General features: G+C 36.6%; 1 protein-coding gene and 1 long non-coding RNA gene across 5 annotated transcripts in view; one reads left to right on the plus strand and one right to left on the minus strand.

Moving 5' to 3' along the window:
* The window catches only part of BAZ2B (bromodomain adjacent to zinc finger domain 2B), a 407,867-nt gene that overhangs the window by 20,521 nt on the left and 366,743 nt on the right, over positions 1 to 20,603 (plus strand). The window lies entirely within an intron of this gene.
* LOC139038057 (uncharacterized) overlaps positions 1 to 20,603 on the minus strand; it is an 85,591-nt gene that overhangs the window by 16,157 nt on the left and 48,831 nt on the right. Inside the window, exons 2-3 of the long non-coding RNA XR_011490980.1 lie at positions 7,970 to 8,057; positions 428 to 539 (exon numbers count right to left, since the gene is read on the minus strand). This is a non-coding gene — a long non-coding RNA (uncharacterized lncRNA). The remainder of the gene's footprint in view (positions 1 to 427; positions 540 to 7,969; positions 8,058 to 20,603) is intronic.

Genomic DNA, 20,603 nt, shown 5'->3' on the forward strand with positions numbered 1-20,603 from the left:
GAGAGTCCCTTGGACTGCAAGGAAATCAAACCTGTCTGTTCCAAAGGAGATCAGCCCTAAATATTCACTGGAAGGACTGATTGCTGAAGCTGAAGTTTCAGTATGTGGCTACCTGATGCAAAGAACCAATTCATTTGAAAAAACCCCAATGCTGGGAAAAATTGAGGTCAAGAGGAAAAGGGAGCGACAGAGGATGAGAGGATTGGGTGGTATCACTGACTCAATGGACGCAAGTTTGAGCAAACTCTGAAAGATAGAGAAGGACAGGGAAGACTGGCATGCTATATTTCATGGGGTTGCAAAGAGTCAGACATGACTTAGGGATTGAACAGAAACAATAGTGGGATCCTCATAATGGATTAGTGCCTCTGTAAGGAGAGGAGGAGAGTTATGTGAGCATACAGCGAGAAAGGAACTGTCTGCATACCAGAAACTGGAGTCTCACCAGTCACCAAATCTGCAGGTACCTTGATCCTGGACTCCCTCGCCTCCAGAATTGTGAGAGATGTCTGTTGTTTAAGCCATCCAGTCTATTTGTCCTAGAAGCTCAAGATAATTAAATAAAATAGAATAAATAATAATAAATAGTAGTAACAAATAAATAGTATGAAAAGATTTCTGTTAAATGGAAACTACAATTAGTCACATTTACTCTTTTATAGTTATTTTATAAATTGCAAGTCTGATATCAGGGAAAAAATTATCTTTGAATTGCCAGACTTTATTGTTTAATTAACAGTCTTTGAGGTAGAAATTGCCATCTGCAAATAAATTGTCAATAGCAAGTGAAGTAAAACAAAAACAAATTATATTTTATATTATACATACATGAATAGCAATTCACTGAATTATGATATCTTCATATAATTTGAAATGAGCAAAAGGACATTTAAAAAGTTTATAGATACCTGTTTTGGAAAAGATTTTTAAGTGATTCAGTTGAAGGTATGCATTCATTCTCTCAATTTCTTTCAAATAACCATTATTGGGAATTCCCCGGTGGTCCAGTGCTTGTGCAATGTGCTCAGTTGTGTCCAACTCTTTGCAACCCTATGGACTGTAGTCCACCAGGCTTCTCTGTGGATTTTCCCTGCAAGAATACTGGAGTGGGTTGCCATTTCCCTCTCCAGGGGATCTTTCCTACCCAAGGATGAAACTGGTGTCTCCTGCATTGCAGGAAGATTCTTTACCACTGAGCCACCGGGGAAGGCCAGTCCAGTGTTTAGGACTTGGCATTTTCACTGCAGGAGCTGGCGCGAGATCCCTTATTGGAGAACTAAGATCCTACAAGCTGTGCTGAGCGGCCAAAAAAAAAGTCTTTATTATAATTTTTTCAGATGCACTATTGCTCTTTTTTTATCTTCTTTGGAGAGGTGTATTTTTTACATCTTATTTTTAAATAGAAAATGTGGACTTTTCATAATATATGAATAAAACTTTCTATATATCATTCAAAATTATTATAGATGTTTAAAATATGATGTAGAAATATAGTATTAATCCCAAATTCCCAAAGCTTTTTAAAAGATCATTTATCTAAAAGGTGTATAGCTGGCTATCTAGCATGACTTATATTTTAGATTTATTTAAAATAATTTTAAGGTGAGTTTAATAAATTTAAGATAGATTCCTTAGTTTAAGACAGGTGGCAAGATAAAGAATTTGAGAACTTTATGTCCATATCCTTTGTGGTGTTATAATATAGCATATATGTACTATGCTTTTCATTGATATTTTCAAAGTATCTTGAAATAGTTTTCTATTTTAAATACTTTGAAAATTAGGATACCTTGATTAAGTGATTTTTTACTAATAATGAGAGATAGTATTAATAACTCAAGAGATAATTTGAAGGTGGATACTTTTTCATTACTTCACATTTTTTCAAGATTTTTTTATATGGACCATTTTTAAAAGTCTTTATTGAATTTGTTACAATATTGATTCTGTTTTATGTTTTGATTTTTCAGCTACAAGTTATGTGGGATGGTAAAGAATCTGCCTGCCAATGCAGGAGACATGTAAGCCGCAGGTTTGACCCCTGAGTCTCGAAGATCCCCTGTAGGAGGAAATGGCACCTCACTCCAGTATTCTTGCCTGGGAAATCCCATGGACAGAGGAGTCTGGTGGGCTACAGTCTATGGGGTTGCAAAGAGTCACATAACTGAGCGTGCATGCAACACCAATGTGGGATCATAGCTCCAGACCAAAGATTGAACCTGAATCCCCTGCATTGGAAGGTGAAATTTTAACCACTGGACTGCTGGTGAAGTACCATTCACAGCTTTTTTTTTTCCATTTATTTTTGTTAGTTGGAGGCTAATTACTTTTCAACATTGCAGTGGTTTTTGTCATACATTGAAATGAATTAGCCATGGATTTACATGTATTCCCCATCCCGGTCCCCCCTCCCACCTCCCTCTCCACCCCATCCCTCTGGGTCTTCCCAGTGCACCAGGCCTGAGCACTTGTCTCGTGCATCCAACCTGGGCTGATGATCTGTTTCACCCTAGATATATATGTTTCGATGCTGTTCTCTTGAAACATCCCACCCTCGCCTTCTCCCAGAGTCCACAAGTCTGTTCTGTACACCTGAGTCTCTTTTTCTTTTTTTGCATATAGGGTTATCGTTACCATCTTTCTAAATTCCATATATATGTGTTAGTATACTGTAATGGTCTTTATCTTTCTGGCTCACTTCGCTCTGTATAATGGGCTCCAGTTTCATCCATCTAATTAGAACTGATTCAAATGAATTCTTTTTAATGGCTGAGTAATATTCCATGGTGTATATGTACCACAGCTTCCTCATCCATTCGTCTGCTGATGGGCATCTAGGTTGCTTCCATGTTCTGGCTATTATAAACAGTGCTGTGATGAACATTGGGGTGTACGTGTCTCTTTCGGATCTGGTTTCCTCAGTGTGTATGCTTAGAAGTGGTATTGCTGGGTCATATGGCAGATCTATTTCCAGCTTTTTAAGGAATCTCCACACTGTTTTCCATAGTGGCTGTACTAATTTGCGTTCCCACCAACAGTGTAAGAGGGTTCCCTTTTCTCCACATCCTCTCCAGCATTTATTGCTTGTAGACTTGGATAGCAGCCATCCTGACTGGCGTGTCACACGGCTTTAAATTTTGAACAGTTTCTAAAGATTATTATCTGTTTGGCTTTTTTCTACCAGTAATGAGTTTGCATTGTAATGCCACATGAGTAAAAGTCCCTGGACTGTTGGCTTCTGTGGTTGAGATAAGCACCTGTTTCTAGCAATTATGAGTTGATAGAACGTGTTGTAATACAAGATGAATCAAATCAGTTGCAGGCTTTGTGGATGTGACATTGCAACTGGACCTAGCAGTAGGGATGAGATTCAAATAAAAAGAAGTGATAAGTAGCATTTGGGATGATTGACTAATCAAAATGTGGTGGCAAAATACTAAAGGATATATATCCATTGAAATTTACTCCAAGCTCCATGAAGAATAGAATTTGAAAATTTTGTCTTCTGGTCAGAAGACAGTCCTTGCAAGATGTAAGCACTTAGTAAATGTTAAATAAATGGGCAAACGAGGAGATACTGGGGTTTTGTTTTTTGTAAGGTGCTTAAAGTGGTAATTATCTGGTAGTAGTACATATGCCTTAAATACATTTTAGACGTAGAGTAAATATTGTTGCTGAGAAATCTTTAGTTCAGGGTACTGTTTAATTATGTCAGAAATGTTTATTGCCATTGGAAATTTTGAAATTATCATTAGTGCCTTCAGATACAGCTATAAAGTGAATAGACAGGTTTTAATTCCCAGGAACATTAAAAAAGAAAGCTTTGATTCAAGGTAGTATTATAAGTAGACTCACCATTAAGTGAGTCTATAAGTAGACTCACTCATTCTCCTATCATGTAGAAATATGATAGGAAGGACTAAACATTTTTATTATGTGATGCAGTAATAGCTTCAGCTCAGTCATGTCCGACTCATTGCGACCCCATGAACCGCAGCACGCCAGGCCTCCCTGTCCATCACCAACTCCAGGAGTCCACCCAAACCCATGTCCATGGAGTCGGTGATGCCATCCAATCATCTCATCCTCTGTTGTCCCCTTCTCTTCCTGCCCTCAATCTTTCCCATCATCAGAATCTTTTCAAATGAGTCAGCTCTTCGCATCACGTGGCCAAAGTATTGGAGTTTCAGCTTTAACATCAGTCCTTCCAATGAACACCCAGGACTGATCTCCTTTAGGATGGACTGGTTGCAGTCCAAGGGATTCTCAGGAGTCTTCTCCAACACCACAGTTCAAAAGCTTAGATTAAAATATTTTATATTTAGAAGAAAAAAACTGTAATACTTTATATAATATATAGTGTTTGATAGGGATAAATACTTTCGTATATATGATAGAGGAATACCTTTTAGTGAAGTATTTTTATATTGAGAAAAGTAGATTTTTGGAGATACTCTTAGCTTCATAAGGTACCATGAATGCTCTTGCAGTGATTGTTAGCATAGTAGCATGTACTAGGCAAAATTATAATTAGTGGTAATTTGCTTTGTGTCTTTTCTTTTTAATATATCAGAATATTTTACAAACTAATTAAACCTTTCAAAACCTCTCATAATAGTTACCAAATTAATTACATATCTTATATGCAAAAGCTAAGGGTGGCAAAAGTATTTAGTTATGATCACATACTATGCAGCTGATAGAAAAAGAGTAGTCCCAAATTCCCAGTAATCAGTTCTAACTCCTATATGAAATAAAGTCAGTACTTTAAAAAATAAGAAAAAAAAATCAGTACAGTGATACCTAAGGAATGCTATTGTAGTTTCAAGTATAAGAATACTAAGTCACAGCAGTTTAAAGAAATATCTTTACAAATAACAAATGTTGCAGAGGATGTGGAGAAAAGGGAATTCTCCTACACTGTTAATGGGAATGTAAATTGGTGCAGCCACTATGAAAAACAGTATGGAGGTTCCTCAAGAAACTAAAAATAGAACTGCTCTAGGCAATTCCACTCCTAGTGTATATCTGGAAGAAACAAAAACACTAATTTGAAAAGATACACCAATATTTGTTAATAGCACTGTTTACAATAGCCAAAATGTAGAAGCCACCCAAATGCCCATTAACAAACGAATGGATAAAGAAGGTATGGTACGTGTATACAAAGGACTATTGCTGTGCTTTGCTATGCTAAGTTGCCTCAGTCCTGTCCAACTATTTGTGACCTCATGGACTGTAGCCCACCAGGCTCCTCTGTCCATGGGACTCCCGGCAAGAACAGTGGAATGGGATTGGTTGGGTTGGGTTGCCATACCCTCCTCCAGAGGATCTTTTTGACCCAGGGATTGAACCCACATCGCATGTCTCCTGCATTGGCAGGCAGGTTCTTTACCACTAGCGCCACCTGGAAAGCCCACAGTAGGCTATTGAAAGTGAAATGAAAGTGAAGTCGCTCAGTCGTGTCCGACTCTTTGCAACCCCATGGACTGTAGCCCACCAGGCTCCTCTGTCCATGGGATTCTCCAGGCAAGAATACTAGAGTAGGTTGCCATTTCCTTCTCCAGGGAATATTCCCGACCCAGGGATCAAACCCAGGTCTCCCGCATTGCAGACAGGCGCTTTAACCTCTGAGCCACCAGGGAAGCCCCAGTCGGCTATTACTCAGTCTTAAAAAAGAATGAAATTCTGCCATTTGCAACATGGATTGACCTTGAGAATATTATGCTTAATGAAATAAGTGAGAGAGAGAAAAACAAATGCTGTGATATTACTTATATTTGAAATCTAAAAAATAATACAAATGAATGTCCTTGCAAAGCAGAAGCAGAGTCACTGATATTGAAAGCAAATTAATGATTATTTTATGGGAGAGGGAAGCAGAGGGGCAGTGGGATTAAGAGATATAAACTACAGTGTATAAAATAGATAAGCAACAAGGATATATTGTATTTAGCACAGGGAATTATGCCGTTATCTTTATTTTTTATAATTTTATTTAGTTTTGGCTGTGCTGGATCTTCGTTGTTGTGCGGACTTTTCTCTAGTTGTGGCAAACGGGGGCTTCTCTCTAGTTGTGGTGCATGGGCATCTTATTGCGGTGGCTTCTCTTGTTGCGTAGCACAAGCTCTAGGGCACACGGGCTTCAGTAGTTGTGGCATGTGGACTCAGTAATTGCAACTCCTGGGCTATAGAGCAGAAGATCAGTAGTTGTGGCACGAGGGCTTAGTTGCTCTGTGGCATGTGGGAGCTTCCCAGACAAGGGAAGGGATCAAATCCATGTCTCCTGCATTGGCAGGCATTTTTTTTTTTTTTTTTTTTTAACCACTGGGACACCAGAGAAGCCTTTAGCCATTATCTTATAATAACTTTTAATGGGATATAATCTGTAAAAATACTAAATCACTATACTATATACGTGAAACTAACATAATATTATAAATCAACTGGATTTCAATTAAAAATAATAAAAGGATAAATATCTTTACTAAAATAAGTGTTTCAACTTAATTTCTGTTAAATATAGATAAATGTATGTAGGTGTTTGTATTAAAAAAGATAGTAATTTCATTTGATGGGCTCAGTGGTAAAGAACCCATCTTCACATGCAGAAGATGTAGGAGGGGTGGCTTTGATCCCTGGGTTGGGAAGATCTCATAGAGAAGGGAACGGCAACCCTTCTGGAGTATTACCTAGGAAATCCTGAGGACAGTCGAGCCACAGCCATGGGCTCGAAAGAGTCAGACATGAGTTGGTGACTAAACAACACAGCAATTTCATTTTTTTAAATTTAGTTTTAATTAAAGGATAATTGCTTTACAGTATTGTGTTGGTTTCTAGCAATTTCATTTAATATTTTATTTTTAATATCATGGTCATTAGGTTTTTGACATGGGCTCTATTCTGGTAAGCAACGCTCAAGAAAAGTCAGAAGTAGCATGGACTGTGAATCAAATAGTCTCTCATATAGACAGTATAATAAACTACTAATTTATTAAGCTTGAGTATTTAAAGAAAAAAATTTTTTCCTGGTGGAAAGAGAACTGTAAACAAAAAAATGTAGCTCCTTTTGGGTATAGAATTTTTGTTTAGTTATTTTATTTTGTATTTTATTTTGTATTTAGTTTTGTATTTTGTATTTTAGTTAATAGCTTCTGCTATTGTCAGCACTGCTTAGATCACATCATTTATTAGTTGTTTGAATATCATGGTAGAAGTGCAGTATCTTTAATAAGAATTCACCATATAGTATATTGATCATTGAGTCAATGAAGATTAGCTATTTGCAATATCATCCTCAAGTAGTATTACTTGAGTAAACATAACCCAAACCACTAAGAACCCAACAGTCCTTCACCCAGAAAAAAACAAACAAAATGTTTATAAAAATATTAAAAGATTGATTGGGTAACTGAAGTAACGACAAATACACAAATCTGAATTTCCCCATGTATCCGGTCAAGAAAACAGTAAATAAGAACATAAAGCTACATATAACCCAGGTCTTAATATAACTAGAACACAGAGAATATTCAAATTTGAGATTATCTGTAAGTAGAAAATTCATACAAAATCATTCACACTCTGTGCAAGCCTTGGTGGAGAGCCATGGTGGTCTGGGAAAAATTGCACACTATAAGAGAGAAACTAATTATAACCTTTAAGGCTGATCTAAAATCACTTCCAGGAAAATTAATTTCTCCCCAAATACTGAAAAACATCCTGATAGACAGGAATAATACAGAAAAGGGACTTACAAGTTTGCATAGGACTCAAAGAGACAGTTTTGGAAAGTCAGTTCTTTTGGAGAGAAGAGGGTTAATTAAAAAGGAAGGGATAAATGCCTTTTGGAAACTAAACAGTTAAATTTAGGGTCCTGCAAGGCAGAAGGACATTTTTAAAAATAAGAGGACAAATTGTTCACAGAACCCAGCCCCTGAATCTAATGAGTAAAGAAACCATACTTTACCTAAAGCAGAGGACGTTTGTGAAACTAGGAATCATAAACTTCCCCAAATGGCCAGTTCTTTTCACGGACATGCAGAAGTTGACAGCAACTTGAACCATATAAAAAGAAAATGGAAAGTGAAGATAAAAAGAGTTTAGTTGATGAAAATATCTATTACCTACCCCCACACTCCCTAAAAAGGCATACAAATAAGCACATAGATCCATGGAATAAAATTGAAGGTCTGGTAATTAAAAAACACTTATCTTTATGAACAGTTTATTTTTACTAAGAATGCCAAGACAATTCAATGGGGGAAAATAGTATTTTCAACAAATAGTGCTGGGACAAATGAATGTCAACATGCAAAGATAGTTTATGTGGAAAACCCTGGAGCAAAGATCAGCAAAGTAGCCAGACAGCCACATCTGGTTGTATCATTTTGTGTGTTGGCTGTAGCCATTCTTGCCCTACACTGACAGAGTTTATAGCTATGATAGAAATGGTTTGGCCCATAAAGTTGAAAATATTCTATCTGATATTGTGCAGAAAAGTTTGTGGACTCATGCCCTAGAGAATTAATCATAAAATTAACACAAATAATAAAATAATTTAGTAACTAGCAGGCTATAAAATTAACATTCAGAACTCCATATTCTTTATATGTGCAGATATTTACCAGTTAGAGGATTATAGTTTTAGGGAAAACCCCAGTTAAATGACAAAAAGATAAATACTTGGGAAATGTAACACATGTAGAAAAACTGTTTGAGAAAAACTTTAAAACACTTCTGAAAGACACAAAACTTGATTTGAATGATGAAATTAATGAAAACACAATTCTCCCTAATTTATAATTTTTACATAATTTCTATAAAAAATAGCTACTGCTTTTTTTTTTTTATAGAACTAGACAAGTTGATAGAGAATTCACATGGAAATACAAATACATAAAAATAGCCAGGAATTCTTGCAGGCAAGAATCATCAGTAGTTCCTACAACTAATGCCTGAAGAGATGATGACAAGAAGGATGTTTTTGCGGTGTCAAAGTAACTTCCCCACAAGGTACTTACTAATAATTAATGGAAAAAAATAGTAACATTACAGTGGAGACATCACCTTTACTACTGTCAGAGTTAATGTTGTTATTAATGGGACAAACAGACATCATGCATCCTGATAGAATGCACTGAAAAGAGCATAACGTCATTTCTGTGGCATTCCTGCAAAAATATGTAACCTGAAACATGAAGCATCAGTCAGCATGAAACATCAGTCAAACTCAAATTGAGGGGCATTTCACAAAATAAATGGCCTATACTCTTCAAAAATATCAAGGTTAAGAAAGACGAAGAATGAGGAACTTGTTCCAGGTGAAAGAATACTAAAGAGATATGACATTAACTACAATTCTTACCTGGGAATAGATCATGGGCCAAGACAGAAACTTTTATATTATGATTTTATTCTATTCTTGTTATCAAGGACATTAGTGAAACAGTTGGTAAAATATGAATGTCTGTAGTTTGGATAGTACTATATTAATGGTGATTACGTTATTTTGATAAATACACTTTTTAAGGAAATACACTGAAATATTTAGCAGTAAAGGGGAATGGTATCTGTAGCTTGTTATCAAATTCAGAAAAAATCTGGAGGAGAAAGAGACTGATAAAGCAAATGTGGCAAAATGTTGAGGAGTTTGGGAAATCTGAAGTATATATGAAAATTCTTTATAGTTTTTAAGAAACAAACTTTTATTTTAGAATAATTTAATGTTTACAGAAAATTTGAAAAGGTGGTACACCCTTTACCCAATGTCAGTTTCCTCTAATGTCATTTTAAATTACTGTGGTACATTTTTCTAAGAAACCAACATTGGTACATCACTGTTAACCTCAGACTTTATTTAAGTTTCACCCATTTTCCATGAATTTTCCTCCAAACTCCAGACTTCAATCACATTTCACTAATTTTTCCTTTAATGTCCTTTTTCTGGTATCCAGTCAAGGATACCACCTTGCATTTAATTCATCATTTCTCCAAATCTCTTCTGGTCTGTGACAGTCTCATTCTTTCCTTATTCTTCATGATTTTAATATTTTTGAGGAGTCTTGGTGAAATATTTCTAGGGTATCTCTCAATTTTGGTTTTCTTATTGGGGTTATTATATATATATTTTTAAGAGTACTACAGAGGTGAAGTACCCTTCTCATCTCACATTATGTCAGAGAGAAGATACTATCAATAGGGTAATGCTAATGATGCAAACCTGATACCTTGGCTAAGGAACTATCTTCTAGGTTTCTTCTCTATAAAGTTCCAATTTTTCCCTCAGTCTATTTGTAGGGGAGTCACTAACTCCGGCCCACTCTCAAAGGAAGGGACATGGGGCAGGGGGGCAGGTTTAAAATTGACCTTCCAGATAGGAGAGTTTCTGTTTATTATTTGGATTCCTCTGTAGGGAAGATTTGGCTATTCTCCCCTACTTATTTATGTATCATTGGTTTATATTTGTATAGCTTCCATTACTTTTATTTTGGGGGTTATACTCTAATAAACACTTTGTTGTGTCACTTTGATTTGTGTCAACTTTGATTATCTGGAGTTCTGATAGACTTTTTAAAAATTTTATTCATTCATTTTTGGTTGTATTGGGTCTTCGTTGCTATGCAGGCTTTTCTGTAGTTGCAGCTATCAGGAGCTACTCTCTAGTTGTCGTTTGTGAGCTTCTCATTGCTTTGGCCTCTCTTGTTGAGAGCATGGGCCCTAGGGCACGTGGGCCTCCATAGCTGCTGCACGTGAGCTCGGTAGTTGCAGCTCCCAGGCTCTAGAGCACAGGCTCAATAGCTGTGGCACACAGGCTTCATTACTCAGTGGCACATGGAATCTTCTAGACCAGGGATCAAACCTGCATCTTCTGTGTTGACAGGCAGATTCTTTACCACTGAGCCAACAGTGAAGCTCCTCTTGTGGCCTTTTGATGTGTCCCCATCCTTATGGTTTGTGAGCATTCCCTTGCTTTCTGGTGGTACACAATGCTTCTGCTTTGTCTTGTAGCTTCCCTGTTCCACCTCTATAATCTGCTGTTTCTTCCAAACCCTTAGCTTTTTTTTTTTTTTTTTTTAATGATATTTAGAAACCACTTTCTTGGCACTGAGTGGTTGTCTTGTTTTGTAACTTTCCTTTAAGTCTGAAATTATTTCAGAATCAAAAAATTGAGTTAAAAGTTATAAAATTCACATCCTGTTTATTGTTATAAGTATTCTACCTTGGTTAAACTATTATGTCAAATATCAAATGTTATATATTAAAATTCATAGATATGTGTTCTTGAATAAATTATATTTTTCTTGGTGTCTATAAATTATTAATAAAAATTCTACAACCTCAGTAGAACATTTTTGTATGTTTCAGTTACATCTTTTAAATAGACTGGAAACACTTTGTCATATTTCCCTCTTCTTATGAAAAGTAGAGAGTTGTGATTGAATTCATAAACATTTATATTGCAAAACTACTGAGCAATCTAGTTCAACATGCATATAGGAAAGGGTCGAGCTGCAGCATAAAGAAAGATCTTGACATTACTCATAATTCTTTCAAGTGATGATAGCTCCACCCTCAAATTCCACATTAGTGACTAAGCATGATGTGGACAGCTTGGCCTGTTTGACAGGAAATTCTGTATATGATAACGTAGAATTTCTTAGGGAAGGATTTAAGATATCTCTTTTATTTATGACATACTAGAAGGTTACTACTATACCAGATGCTTCTATTTTATATCTTAGAAAGTCATTTTTAGAAAATAATTTCTTCCAAAATGTAAGAATGAATAAGAAAAATATGCAAATAAGGATATTGTTGTTTAGTCACTAAGTCGTGTCCAGCTCTTTTGCAGCCCCATGGACTGTAGCCTGCCAGGCTCCTCTGTCCATGGGATTTCCCAGGTGAGAATCCTGGAGTGGGTTGCCATTTCCTCCATCAGGGGATCATCCAGACCCAGGGATCGAACTGGTGTTTCATGCATTGCAGGCACAATCTTTACTGCTGAGCCACTGGGAAACCCTTAAATGAGGATATAGCTGTGTGTAACTCTTGGTGACACTAAGAGTATATTAACAACTAATGTAAAAAGGAACATGAATAAGGATAGTTACAATGTAACAAAGGTACAATGTGTATAATCTCATTTTTAGATGAAAAGGATGTACAGTTAGTTGTTTCTTGGTATCCCCAGGGGATTGGTTCCAAGACCACCTGAGAATACCAATATCCACAAATGCTCACATCCTTTATGGAAAATAGTATAATGTTTTATACCATTTTAGCAGAAAGAGTCAGACATGATTGAGCAACTGAGTACACACACATACACACATAATGTGTGCATGCACATCCTTCTCTATACTTTGTCATCTCTATATTACTTTTAATACCTAATATAATTTAAATTGTATGTAAATAGCTGCTGGCACACGGCAAATTCAAGTTTTGCTTTTTTGACCTTTCTGGAATTATTTTCAAATATATCTTACCCATGACTGGTTGAGTCTATGGATATGGAACCATCAGTTGTGGAAAAGTGATTATACATACGTGCATAGATTTCTCAGTCCTTGTCAACCATTGGTTGCTACCATTGGTGTGTCATGAAATCAATTTAGTAAGTAAGTCACAAAAAGGATTTTTTCAAGTTGAGTAAAACAGAGTGGAAAATGTCAGTGTTTATCACAGTGTAATTACTATTACTGCAGCATATATTTCAAATATATATGTGTGTGGGGGTTGTAATTTCTGGGTTGTGATGTAAAATACATTTCTTATTTTGAGTGTGAATCAAAAAGTAATTGAAAAATATTTCCAGAAATGCAGACCAAAAACACTTAAGATTGGACCTCTGGATTAGTAGAAGAAGGATTTTTGAAGTTAAGTTCTTTGGGAGAAGAGGTCTGGAGGCTTTAACTTCTTTATACTTGTTATGCATAAGTAGTACAGAAACAAGGTAACAAAATCATGCAAATTAATTTGCAGTTTCCAGGCGAAATTAGTATAGATTGTCACATCTTCCCTAAGGTGATGTCCCTAGCTCTCATAATCACTGTGGGAACTCCTGGAACCTATTGTCATCTCTCTTTCTCTCACTTTGCTACTTAAGCCTTGGTCCTCAGGGCTGGCTAAATTTTCTATGTAGTATACAGTATATGGACCATATTAATTTTCTTTTTTTATATTAATTTTCTAGCATACTCTCTCCTATGATTTTTGAATTCTAAAATATTTCTGGTCTTAATATTTTGCCTAAAAAGTTGATTTATTTATTTATTATTACCTGGCTATTGATGAAATGCCTGCTATCAGTCTTTATTTTCATTCTTTTAGGTAATGTGTTTGTACTATCTGATAGATTTAAGATTTTTATCTTTAATATTCCATATTTTCATCATAATGTATCTGGTTGTGACTGTTTATTTTGTCTGTGCATTATCAATCTGTGGATTTAAATATCTCCTCTGTTGTGAAAAATTTTCACTATTATCTATTCATTATTGCCCCTCTATTATTTTCTAAGTAATAGCTAGAATTATTATTAGCTCTATATTGGAGCCTGTAGAACTGTCTATCCTAGCTCTTAAGTATACTTTTCTATTTTTACTTCTGTATCTTTTTCTATTAAGAATTAATCCTATCACTTTGGCAAACAGTGTTGTGTAACCAAGATCTATTTCCTCCACTTTTTCTTTATGAACACTTTTTCATTGTTTATTCAGTGGGTGACTGTGTGCATTAGAAAAGACATAATAAGTACAGCCACATTGGAATGTAGTTTGGCAGCTTCTGAGGAAGTTAAATATACACTTATCATTCAACCTGGCAGTCCTATTCCTAGAGTTCTGCCCAAGAGAAAAGAAAACTTTGTTCATACAGAAAACTGCACATGAGTGTTTATCAAAACCTGGAAACAACACAAATGTCTCTCAACTTGTTAATGGATAAACATAGTATGGTACATCCATGCAATGGAATACTTCTTAGCAATGAAAAGGAATGAACTACTGATAAGTGCAATAATATGGATGAATCTAATGTGCATCTTGGAGAAGGAAATGGCAACCGACTTCAGTGTTCTTGCCTGGAGAATCCCATGGATGGAGGAGCCTGGTGGGCTATAGTCCACAGGGTTGCAAACAGTCAGACACGATTGGGTGACTTCACTTCTTCTACTTCTAATGTGCATCTTATAAGGATGAAAGAGGAGAGTGAAAAAGCTGGCTTAAAACTAAAAAAACTAAGATCATGGCATCCATTCTCATCACTTCATGACAAATAGATGGGAAAAAAAGTGGTAACAGTGACAGATTTTATTTTCTTGGGCTCCAGAATCACTGCAGATGGTGACTGCAGCTATGAAATTACAAGACACTTGCTCCTTGGAAGAAAAGCTATAACAAACCTAGACAGCATTTTAAAAAGCAGAGACATTACTTTGCCAACAAAGGTCTGTATAGTCAAAGCTACAGTTTTTCCGGTAGTCAAGCATGAATGTGAGAGTTGGACCATAAAGAAGACTGAGTGCTGATGTTTTCAAACTGTGGTGCTGGAGGAGACTCTTGAGAGTCCCTTGGACAGCAAGGAAATCAAACCAGTCAATCCTAAAGGAAATCAACCCTGAATATTCATTGGATGTACTTACGCTGAAGCTTAACCTCCAATACTTTGGCCACCTGATGTGAAGAGCTGACTTACTGGAAAAGACCCTGATTCTGGGAAAGATAGAGGGCAAGAGGAGAAGGGGCAATGGAGGGTGAGATGGCTGGATGGCATCACTGACTCAACAGACATGAGTTTGAGCAAACTCTGGGAGATAGTGAAGCACAGGGAATCCTAACTTGCTGCAGTCCATGGGGTTGCAAAGAGTTGGACACAACTTCGCCACTGCACAACAGCAAGGTGCATCTTGCTAAGAAACTAGAGTCCAAAGGCTGTGTACTGTAGTAATTGTATTTATATGACATCTGGAAAAGGCAAAGCTCTAGAGACGGAACTAAGAGATAATGGTTGCTGGCAGCTGGGTGGAACAGGAGTTTACTACTGTGGTAGACTGAATAATTGCCCCCCAGAGATATCTACATCTTGATTTGTAAAACCTAAAAATGTTGCTTTATATGCAAAAGGGACTTGCAGATATGATTAAGTTAAAGGATTTGAGATGGGGCATTTATCCTGGTGAACCCTAAATATTATCACAGGAGATTTTGTAAGAGGGAGGCCAGAGGGTTGATAGAGAAGGTGACAATAGGACAACAAAGCAGAGATTAGAGTAATGCAGACAGTAGTCATAGATACTGGCAGTCTCTAGAAGCTGAAAGAAGCAAGAGAAGGATTCTTTTTTGAAGTCCCCAGAAGGTACCAGACCTGTCAATACCTTGATTTTCATCCTAAACAACTCATTTCATGCTTCTGACTTACAGAATTTTAAATATGTGTTTTTAAGGCATCAGGTTGCCACATCTTGGATATTGTGAATAGTGCTACAATGAAAAGTGAAAGTGAAAGTTGCTTTGTTGTGTCCAACTCTTTGTGGCCCCATGGACTATACAGCCCATGGAATTTCCAGGCCAGAATACTGGAGTGGGTAGCCTTTCCCTTCTCCAGGGGATCTTCCCAACTCAGGAATTGAAGCAGGGTCTCCTGCATTGCAGGTGGATTCTTTACCAACTGAGCTATTAGGGAAGCCCACAGTGAACATAGGGCTGCATGCAGATGTCTCTTCCAGATCCTGTTATCCTTTCTTTAGATGTATACCCAGTAGTAGAATTGCTGGTTCATATGGTAATTCTATTTTTAATTTTTTTGAGAAACCTCCATACTGATTTCCATAGTATCTGTAGTAATTATATTCCCATCAACAGTGCACAAGGTTTCTTTTTCTCCCCACACTGTATTAGTTTAAGGATTTGTCAATTTTTAACACACAGAAATCCCTTGCATTCCCATACACTAACAATGAGAAAACAGAAAGAGAAATTAAGGAAACAATGCCATTCACCATTGCAACAAAAAGAATAAAATACTTAGGAATATATCTACCTAAAGAAACAAAAGACCTATATATAGGAAACTATAAAACACTGATGAAAGAAATCAAAGATGACACAAATAGATGGAGAAATATACCAACACAATATATAGATTCAATGTAATCCCTATCAAGCTACCAACGGTATTTTTCACAGAACTAGAACAAATAATTTCACAATTTGTATGGAAATACAAAATACCTCGAATAGCCAAAGCAATCTTGAGAAAGAAGAATGGAACTGGAGGAATCAACCTGCCTGACTTCAGGCTCTACTACAAAGCCACAGTCATCCAGACAGTATGGTACTGGCACAAAGACAGAAATATAGATCAATGGAACAAAATAGAAAGCCCAGAGATAAATCCACGTACCTATGGACACCTTATCTTTGACAAAGGAGGCAAGAATATACAATGGAGAAAAGACAACCTCTTTAACAAGTGGTGCTGGGAAAACTGGTCAACCACTTGTAAAAGAATGAAACTAGAACACTTTCTAACACCATACACAAAAATAAACTCAAAATGGATTAAAGATCTAAATGTAAGACCGGAAACTATAAAACTCCTAGAGGAGAACATAGGCAAAACACTCTCTGACATAAATCATAGCAAGAGCCTCCCAGAATATTGGAAATAAAAGCAAAAATAAACAAATAGGACTTAATTAAATTTAAAGTCTTTTGCACAATGAAGGAAACTATAAGCAAGGTGAAAAGACAGCCTTCAGAATGGTAGAAAATAATAGCAAACAAAGCAACTGACAAAGAATTAATTTCAAAAATACACAAGTAACTCCTGCAACTCAATTCCAGAAAAATAAACGACCCAGTCAAAAAAATGGGCCAAATAACTAAACAGACATTTCTCCAAAGAAGACATACAGATGGCTTGCAAACACATGAAAAGATGTTCAACATCACTCATTATCAGAGAAATGCAAATCAAAACCTCAATGAGGTACCATTACACGCCAGTCAGAATGGCTGCTATCCAAAAGTCTACAAGCAATAAGTGCTGGAGAGGGTGTGGAGAAAAGGGAACCCTCTTACACTGTAGGTGGGAATGCAAACTAGTACAGCCACTATGGAGAACAGTGTAGAGATTCCTTAAAACACTGGAAATAGAACTGCCATATGACCCAGCAATCCCACTCCTGGGCATACACACCGAGGAAACCAGATCTGAAAGAGACACATGAACCCCAATGTTCATCGCAGCACTGTTTATAATAGCCAGGACATGGAAGCAACCTAGATGCCCATCAGCAGACGAATGGATAAGAAAGCTGTGGTACATATACACCATGGAATATTACTCAGCCATTAAAAAGAATTCATTTGAATCCGTTCTAATGAGGTGGATGAAACTGGAGCCCATTATACAGAGTGAAGTAAGCCAGGCAGAAAAACACCAATACAGTATACTAACACATATATATGGAATTTAGAAAGATGGTAATGATAACCCTATATGCAAGACCAAAAAAGAGTCACAGATGTACAGAACAGACTTTTGGACTCTGTGGGAGAAGGTGAGGGTGGGATGATCTGAGAGAATAGCATTGAAACATATATATTATCAAGGGTGAAACAGATTGCCAGTCTAGGTTTGATGCATGAGACAAGTGCTCGGGACTGGTGCACTGGGATGACCCAGAGGGATGGAATGGGGAGGGAGGCGGGAGGGGGGATCGGGATGGGGAACACATGTAAATCCATGGCTGATTCATGTCAATGTATGGCAAAAACCACTACAATATTGTAAAGTAATTAGCCTCCAACTAATATAAATAAATGGAAAAAAAAGATTTGTCAATTTTATATTTTTTAAACAATAGTGCTTAATTTTATTGATCTTTATTTTTTCTGGTTTCTATTTCATTTATTTCTGCTCTACTCTTTGTTATTTCCTTCCTTCTGCTTAGTTTGTTGTTCTTTTTCCAGTTCTTTAAGGTAAAAGTGAAGTTAGGGGTTTTTTTTTTGAGTTTTTTCTTATTTCTTAATATTGTTCTTTACCACTTTAAACTTCTATCTTAGAACTGCTTTTCCAGTGTCCCACAGGTTTTGATATGTTATTGCTTCATATTCTTTTTTTCAATCTGCAGGCATACCTTGTTTTATTGTACTTCACTTTGTTGTGCTTTCCACATACTGGTTTTTATACAAACTTAAGGTTTGTGGCAACCCTGGCTCAAGCAAGTATATTTGCACCACTTTTCAAAAGCATTATTTTTATTTATTTATTTTTAATGGAAATGATTATTTTTCTCATATTTAAAAAGCATAGTCAATTCAATCATGGTTGCTTAGATTCATTAACTATATGCAATCATTATGCTCAATAGAATATTAAAATAAACTCCATTTTTTAGTCTATAAACATTTGAAAAATTTCCAATATTTTTTGTTTCAATTCCACTCATTTTTCTCATATACTTTTTTTTTCATTTATATTTATTAGTTGGAGGCTAATTACTTTACAATATTGTAGTGGTTTTTGTCATAAATTGACATGAATCAGCCATGGATTTACATGTGTTCCCCATCCCGATCCCCCCTCCCACCTCCCTCTCCACCCCGATCCCTCTGGGTCTTCCCAGTGCACCAGGCCCGAGCACTTGTCTCATGCATCCAGCCTGGGATGGTGATCTGTTTCACCCTAGATAATATACATGTTTCGATGCTGTTCTCTTGAAACATCCCACCCTCGCCTTCTCCCTCAGAGTCCAAAAGTCTGTTCTATACATCTGTGTCTCTTTTTCTGTTTTGCATATAGGGTTATCATTACCATCTTTCTAAATTCCATATATATGTGTTAGTATACTGTATTGGTCTTTATCTTGCCTGGCTTACTTCACTCTGTATAATGGGCTCCAGTTTCATCCACCTCATTAGAACGGATTCAAATGAATTCTTTTTAATGGCTGAGTAATATTCCATGGTGTATATGTACCACAGCTTTCTTATCCATTCGTCTGCTGATGGGCATCTAGGTTGCTTCCATGTCCTGGCTATTATAAACAGTGCTGCGATGAACATTGGGGTGCACGTGTCTCTTTCAGATCTGGTTTCCTCGGTGTGTATGCCCAGGAGTGGGATTGCTGGGTCATATGGCAGTTCTATTTCCAGTGTTTTAAGGAATCTCTACACTGTTCTCCATAGTGGCTGTACTAGTTTGCATTCCCACCTACAGTGTAAGAGGGTTCCCTTTTCTCCACACCCTCTCCAGCATTTATTGCTTGTAGACTTTTGGAAAAAGCATTATTCTTAAATTATGGTGTGTACTTGGTGTTTTCAGACAATGCTCTTAAACACAAAGTAGACTGCAGTATAATGTAAACATAACTTTTTAAAATTTATTTTTATTTATTTGCTTATATGGCTGTACTGGGTCTTAGCTATGATGTGTGGGATCTTCAGTTGCAGCATGTGTTATCTAGTTCCCTGACCAGGGGTTGAACCTGAGTCCCCTGCATTGGGAGCGTGGAGTCTTAGCCACTGGAGCACCAAGGAGGACACACAATGTGAAAACTTTTATTTGTGCAAAGAAACCAAAAAATTTATGTGACTCACTTTATTGCAATTTTTGTTTTATTATGATGGTCTGGAACCAAACCAATGATATCTCTGAAGTATGTCTGTATTTTTTTATTTCCTTTTGGATTTATTCTTTGTCTCATTGGTTATTTAGGAACATATTGGTTAATGTCTGCAATTTGTGAGTTGTACAGCTTTCCTCATGTTATTGATTTCTAGTTTCATACCATTGTGGTCAGGAAAGATATTTGTTATGGATTCTAGGTGCTTTCAGAGAAGGAAATGGCAACCCACTCCAATATTCTTGCCTGGAGAATCCCAGGGACAGAGGAGCCTGGTGGGCTGCCGTCTATGGGGTCGCACAGAGTCGGACACGACTAAAGCAACTTAGCAGGTGCCAGGTGCTTTTGCCATAATCATCTTTGCCACAGACATCTTTGCCACATGCGTTTCTGCAGTGTAACTAATTGATGATAAGTCAGTTTTCCCATGACGATTTGGGGGTTGACAGTTTGGTTTCAGCCTGTTGAAATGCATTAGCATTTCTTCCAGTTATCAGCATTTATTGATGATTTTATTGAGCTAACAGTGTTTTGCCCCAAGAGTTGGTTTCTTGTTTTGAAGCATACTGTATTGAAGGAGAATAAGGGCACAGGCCTTGAAAGCATATAGTTGAACCCTCATTTCCCATAGAACTTCGGAATATCTATCAAGAGACATATGCCAATAAACTAAGAACAGCTAATAGTGTAAAAGGCTTTCACTATGCAATATAAATCTCTTTTACAAATATGGAGTCTAGTATATGGAAATTGGTACCTCTCAATGAAGGGAAAAAATTTAACAATAAAGAAAAATACAATGCCAAAGCAGGAGATGAATCAAAAGCAAAAAAAAAAAAAAAATTATACTATAACAAAAGACTTGAAAGACAAATGCTTAGGTGCAATCCACAAAATAAAATTAGTTATTTGCATAACATTGCCAGGACTCTTGCCTGGAAAATCCCATGGGCAGAGGAGCCTGGTA

This window comes from Odocoileus virginianus, chromosome 13 (assembly GCF_023699985.2).
Source record: "Odocoileus virginianus isolate 20LAN1187 ecotype Illinois chromosome 13, Ovbor_1.2, whole genome shotgun sequence".
In the NCBI taxonomy this organism is placed as follows: domain Eukaryota; kingdom Metazoa; phylum Chordata; class Mammalia; order Artiodactyla; family Cervidae; genus Odocoileus; species Odocoileus virginianus.